General features: G+C 40.8%; 1 pseudogene; it reads left to right on the plus strand.

Moving 5' to 3' along the window:
• The first annotated feature begins 2548 nt into the window (after positions 1 to 2548).
• LOC129658999 (tigger transposable element-derived protein 1-like) lies at positions 2549 to 4233 on the plus strand (annotated as a pseudogene).
• The last annotated feature ends 2538 nt before the right edge of the window (positions 4234 to 6771 follow it).

The following is a 6771-nucleotide window of genomic DNA, read 5'->3' on the forward strand; positions in this document are numbered from 1 at the left end:
GTGGTAGTTTGAGCATTCTTTGGGATTGGTCTTTTTTGGGATTGGAATGAAAACTGACCTTTTCCAGTCTTGTGGCCCCTGCTGAGTTTTCCAAATTTTCTGACATATTGAGTGCAGCACTTTCACAGCATCATCTTTTAGGATTTGAAATAACTCAGCTGGAATCCATCACCTCCACTAGCTTTGTTCATAGTGATGTTTCCTAAGGCCCACTTGACTTCACATTCCAGGATGTCTGGCTCTAGGTGAGTGATCACACCATCATGGTTATCCAGGTCATTAGGATCCTTTTTGTATAGTTCCTCTGTGTATTCTTGCCACCTCTTCTTAATATCTTCTGCTTCTGTTAGGTTCATACCATTTCTGTCCTTTATTGTGCCCATCTTTGCATGAAATGTTCCCTTGGTATCTCTAATTTTCTTGAAGAGAACTCTAGTCTTTCCTTTTCTATTGTTTTCCTCTATTTCTTTACATTGATCACTTAGGCAGGTTTTCTTATCTCTTCTTATTATTGTTTAGAACTCTGGATTCAGATGGGTATATCTTTCCTTTTCTCCTTTGCCTTTAGTTTCTCTTTCTTTCTCAGCTTTGTAAGGCCTCCTTGGACAACCATTTTGCCTTGTTGCATTTCTTTTTTGGGGGATGGTTTTGATCACTGCCTCCTGTACAGTGTTATGAACCTCTGTCCATGGTTCTTCAGGAACTCTGTCTATCAGGCTAATCTCTTGAATCTATTTGTCACTTCCACTGTATAATTGTAAGGGATTTGATTTAGGTCACACCTGAATGGTCTAGTGGTTTTCCCTACTTTCTTCAATTAAAGTCTAAATTTTGCAATAAGGAGTTCATGATCTGAGCCACAGTCAGCTCCCAGTCTTGTTTTTGCCAACTGTATAGAGCTTCTCCATCTTTGGCTGCAAAGAATATAATCAACCTGATTTCGGTATTGACCATCTGGTGATGTCCATGTGTAGAGTCTTCTCTGTGTTGTTGGAAGAGGGTGTTTGCTATGACCAGTGTGTTCTCTTGGCAAAACTGTGTTAGCCTTTGCCCTGCTTCATTTTGTACTCCAAGACCAAACTTCCTTGTTACTCCAGGTGTTTCTTGACTTCCTACTTTTGCATTCCAGTCCCCTGTGATGAAAAGGACATCTTTTTTGGTGTTAGTTATAGAAGGTCTTGTATGCCTTCATAGAACAATTCAACCTCAGCTTCTTCAGCATTAGTTGTCAGGGCATAGATTTGGATTACTGTGACATTGAATGGTTTGCCTTAGAAATGAACCAAGATCATTGTGTCATTTTTGAGATTGCACCCAAGCACTGCATTTCAGACTTTTGTTGACTACGAGGGATACTCCATTTCTTCTACAGGATTCTTGCCCACAGTAGTAGATACAATGGTCATCTGAATTAAATTCACCCATTCCAGTTCATTTCAGTTCACTGTTTCCTAAGATGTCGATGTTCAGTCTTGCCATCTCCTGTTTGAGCACTTCCAATTTACCTTGATTCATAGACCTAACATTCCATGTTCCTATGCAATATTGTTCTTTATAGCATTGGACTTTACTTTCACCACCAGACACATCTACAACTGGGCACCGTTTCTGCTTTGGCTCAGCCTCTTCATTCCTTCTGGAGCTATTTCTCTGCTCTTTTCCAATAGCATATTGGGCGCCAACCAACCTGGGGAGTTCATCTTTCAGTGTCATATTTTTTTGCCTTTTCATACTGTTCGTGGGGTTCTCAAGGCAAGAATGCCGAAGTAGTTTGCCATTCCCTTCTCCAGTGGACCTCATTTTGTCAGAACTCTACACCATGACCTGTCTAGCCTGAGTGGCCCTACATGGCATGGCTCATAGTTTCACTGAATTAGACAAGGCTGTGATCCATGTGACCAATTTGGTTAGTTTTCTGTGGTTATGGTTTTCATTCTGTCTGCCCTCTGATGGATGAGGACAAGAGGCTTATGGAAGCTTCGTGATGGGAGGGACTGGCTGTGGGGAAGACTGCTTTGGTGGACAGGCCATTCTCAGTAAAACTTTAATCCAATTTTCTGCTGATGGATGAGGTTATGTTCCCTCCCTGTACTTTGGCCTGAGGCCCAACTATAGTAGGGTAATGGCAACCTCCTCCAAAAGGACTGTGACGGTTAGTGTCACTGAGCCTGTGGCAGGCCACTGTCAACCTACACCCCTACCAGCGACTCCTGAAAACTCACGGGCAAATCTGGCTCAGTCTCTTGTGAGGTCACCGCTCCTTTCTCCTGGGTCCTAGTGCACACAAGGTTTTGTTTGTGAGTCTCTGTTTCCCCAGTCCTGTGGAAGTTGTGTATTCAAATCCCACTGGCCTTCAAAGTCAGATTCCCCGTGGGCTCTCAGTCCCTTTGCCGGAGCCCCAGGTTGGGAAATCAGTGTGGGGCCTTGAACTTTCACAACAGTGCGAGAACTTCTTTGGGATAATTGTTCTCCGGTTTGTGGGTCACCTGCTCAGTGGCTCTACAGTGGGGCTAATGGCAACCTCCTCCAAGAGGATTTATGCCAGAACATGCGCCTCCCAGGTCTGCTGCAGCCAGAGCCCCTGTCCCTGTGGCCGGCCACTGCTGACCTGTGCCTCTGCAGGAGACACTCAAAGGCAGGTCTGGCTCAGTCTCTTGTGAGGGTCACTGCTCCCTTTCCCTGGGTCATGGCGCACACAAGGTTTTGTTTGCGCCCTCTGAGTGTCTCTGGCAGGTATGAGGTTTGATTTTAAATGCAATTGCACCCCTCCTACCATCTTGTTGCAGCTTCTCCTTTGCCTTTGGACATAGGGTATATTTTTCTTGGTGGGTTCTGGCATTCTCCTATTGATGATTGTTCAACAGCTAGTTGCGATTTTGGTGTTTTCACAGGAGAAGATGAGCACACATCCTCCTATTCTGCCAAATGCTCATTTACCCCTCCCCCAAATCCTAGGGCCCTTAAGAACTACACTAAGTCTACACTGTGTGTGTGTTGTATCCGTGAAATGACAAAACCTGGATGACAGCACATCTGTTTACATCATGGATTACTGAATATTTTAAGCCCATTGTTGAGACCTACTGCTTAGAAAAAAAGGTCCTTTGAAAATATTACTGCTCACTGACAATGCCCCTGGCCGCCCAGAAGCTCTGATGGAGATGTACAATAAGAGTCATGTTGTTTTCATGCTTCCTAACACAGGGTTCATTCTGCAACCATGGACCAAGGAGTAATTTCCACTTTCAAGTCTTACACTTTACGAAACACGTTTTGTAAGGCTATGTGTGTGTGCTCAGTCACTCAGTTGTGTCTGACTCTTTGTGACCCCATGGATTATAGCCTGCCAGGCTCCTCTGTTCATGAAGTTTTCCAGGCAAGAATACTGGAGTGGGTAGCCATTTTCTTCTCCATGGATCTTCCTGACCCAGGGATCAAACCCTTGTCTCGTGTATCTCCTGTATTGGCGGGTGGATTCTTTACCACTACACCACCTGGAAGCCCCTTTTGTAAGGCTATCACCACCATCAATACTGTTTCCTCTGATAGATCTGGACAAAGTAAATTGAAAACCTTCTAGAAAGGGATTCACCATTCTAGATATCATTAAGAACTTTTGTGATTCATGTAAAGAGCTCAAAATATTAACATTGACAGGAGTTTGGAAAAAAGAGTTATCCAATCCTCAGGGATAACTTTGAGGAATTCAGGACTTCAGTGGAGGAAGTAACTGCAGATGTGGTGGACACAGCAAGAGAACTAGAATTAGAAGTGAAGCTTGAAGATTTGACTGAATTGCTATAATCTCATGATAAAATTTTAATGAAGGAGGAGTTGCTTCTTATGGATGAGCAAGGAAAGTGATTTCTTGAGATGTAATCTACTTCTGGTGAAGACGCTGTGACAATTGTTGAAATGACGATGAATAATTTATAATGTTACATAAATTTATTTGATAAATCAGCAGCAGGGCTTGAGAAGATTGACTCCAATTTTGAAAGAAATTCTACTGTGGGTAAAATGCCATTGAACAGAATTGCATGCTACAGAGAAATGATTCATGAAAGGAAGAGTCAATCAATGTGGCAGACTTCATTGTTGTCTTATTTTAAGAAATTGCTGCAGCCATCTCAACCTACAGCAACCACCACCCTAATAATTTAGCAGCCATCAACACTGAGATAAGACCTTCAACCAGCAAAAAAAATTATGACTCACTGTAGGCTTAGATGATGGTTAGCATATTTTAATAATGACGTCTTTTTAAAATTAAGGTATGTACATTTTTTGACATAATGCTATTGGACACTTAAGAGACTATAGTGTAAACATAGCTTCTATATGTACTAGGGAACCAAAAATTTCATGTGACTCACTTATTGCAATATTTGCTTTATTTTGGTGGTCTGTAACCAAACCCACAATATCTCCAAGGTATGCTTGTATATTGTAATCCTTAGTTCAACCTTTGAAAAACAATACAGAGAGATACAGTAAAAAGCCAAACAGATAAATTAAAATACAATATTAAAAAATGTTCAAATAATTCCAAAAATGCAGAAAAGGGGAAATAGAGTTAAAATGGAGGCAACACATAGAAAAAAATGGTTTCTGTAAACCTAAAACTACTCTGAAAATAAAGTATGTTTTAAAAAAATATAAAATGTTAGCCCTTTTCCAAACACATCAATTAATACATTAATTGTAAACAGTCTAAACATACCAATTAACAGACAGAAATTGTCAGAATGGATTTTTTTTAATGATCCAATTTTATGCTCCCTAAGTTCAGTTCAGTCACTCAGTTGTGTCCGACTCTTTGTGACCCCCATGGACTGAAGCACACCAGGCTTCCCTGTCCATCACTAACTTCTGGAGTTTACTCAAACTCACTACCATTGAGTCGGTGATGCCATCCAACCATCTCATCCTCTGTCGTCCCCTTCTGCTCCCACCTTCAATCTTTCCAGCATTAGGGTCTTTTCAAATGAGTCAGTTCTTCACCTCAGGTGGCCAGAGTATTGGAGTTTCAGCTTCAGCATCAATCCTTCCAATGAATATTCAAGACTGATTTCCTTTAGAAAGGACTGGTTGGATCTCCTAGCTGTCCAAGGGACTCTCAAGAGTCTTCTCTAACACCACAGTTCAAAAGCATCAATTCTTTAGTGCTCAGCTTTCTTTATAGTCCAACTCTCACATCCATACATGACTACTGGAAAAACCATAGCTTTGACTAGCTTTGACATTACTTTCTTGGAAAAGTAATGTCTCTTCCTTTTAATATGCTGTCTAGGTTGGTCATAACTTTTCTTCCAAGGAGCAAGAGTCTTTTAATTTCATGGCTGCAGTCACCATCTTTAGTGATTTGGGAGCCCCCAAAAATAAAGTCTGTCACTGTTTCCATTGTTTCCCCATCTATTTGCCATGAGGTGATGGGACTAGATCTTAGTTTTCTTATTGTTCTTTTGTTCTTATTGTTCTTATTGATCTTACTTTTCTGATTGTTGAGTTTTAAGCCAACATTTTCACTCTCCTCTTTCACTTTCATCAAGAGGCTCTTTAGTTCATCTTCCCTCTCTGCCACAAGGGTGGTGTCATCTGCGTATCTGAGGTTATTGATATTTCTCCCAGAAATCTTGATCCAGCTGTGCTTCATCCAGCCCTGCATTTCTCATGATGTACTCTGCATATAAGTTAAATAAGCAGGGTGACAATACACAGCCTTGATGTACTCCTTTCCTGATTTGGAACCAGTCTGTTATTCATGTCCGGTTCTAACCGTTGCTTCTTGATCTGAATACAGATTTCTCTGGAGGCAGGTATTCCCATCTCTTGAAGAATTTTCCACTTTGTTTTGATCCACACAGTCAAAGGCTTTGGCACAGTCAATAAAGCAGAAGTAGATGTTTTTCTGAAACTCTCTCACTTTTTCGATGATCCAACGAATATTGGCAATTTGATCTCTGGTTCCTCTGCCTTTTCTAAAGCCAGCTTTAACATCTGGAAGTTCATGGTTCACGTACTGTTAAAGCCTGGCTTGGAGAACTTTGAGAATTAGTTTGCTAGTGTGTGAGATGAGTGCAATTGTGCAGTAGTTTGAGCATTCTTTGACCTTGCCTTTCTTTGGGATTGGAATGAAAACTGACCTTTTCCAGTCCTGTGGCCATTGCTGAGTTTTCCAAATTTGCTCCCTAAGTAACTTATTTCAAATATAGTTGATCCTTGAACAACACAGATTTGAACTGTGCAGGGCCACTTATATGTGGATGATTTTTCAGTACATACATACTACAGTGCTGTACAATCAATGGTGCTTTGAATCCATAAGTGCAGAACTCCATATTCAGAACTACAGATATGCAGCGCTGACTGTAAAGTTAAACATGGATTTCTGGCTGCATGGAGGGTCAGCACCACCAAAACCCTGCATTGTTAAAGGGTCAGCTCTATAATGACTTAGTTAGATTTAAAGAAGAAGAGTGGTAAAGGGTACACCATGAAAATATTAATCAAAAGAAATCTAGAGTAGCAATATTAATAACAGTAAACTTCAGAAATTTACCAAAGATAAAGAAGGATATTACATGATGATAAGAGGCTCAGTTTACAAAGACTGCATAACAGTCCTAAATGTGTATGCTTCTAACAGCAGGACATTAAAATACATGAAGCAAAACTGAAAGAACTGAAAGACAAAATAGACAAATCCACAAATATATTTTGCTTACAGACCTCAAAACTTCTCTCTCACTAAACATTAGAACTAGTCAA

The sequence above is a fragment of the Bubalus kerabau genome, chromosome 1, assembly GCF_029407905.1.
Source record: "Bubalus kerabau isolate K-KA32 ecotype Philippines breed swamp buffalo chromosome 1, PCC_UOA_SB_1v2, whole genome shotgun sequence".
In the NCBI taxonomy this organism is placed as follows: domain Eukaryota; kingdom Metazoa; phylum Chordata; class Mammalia; order Artiodactyla; family Bovidae; genus Bubalus; species Bubalus kerabau.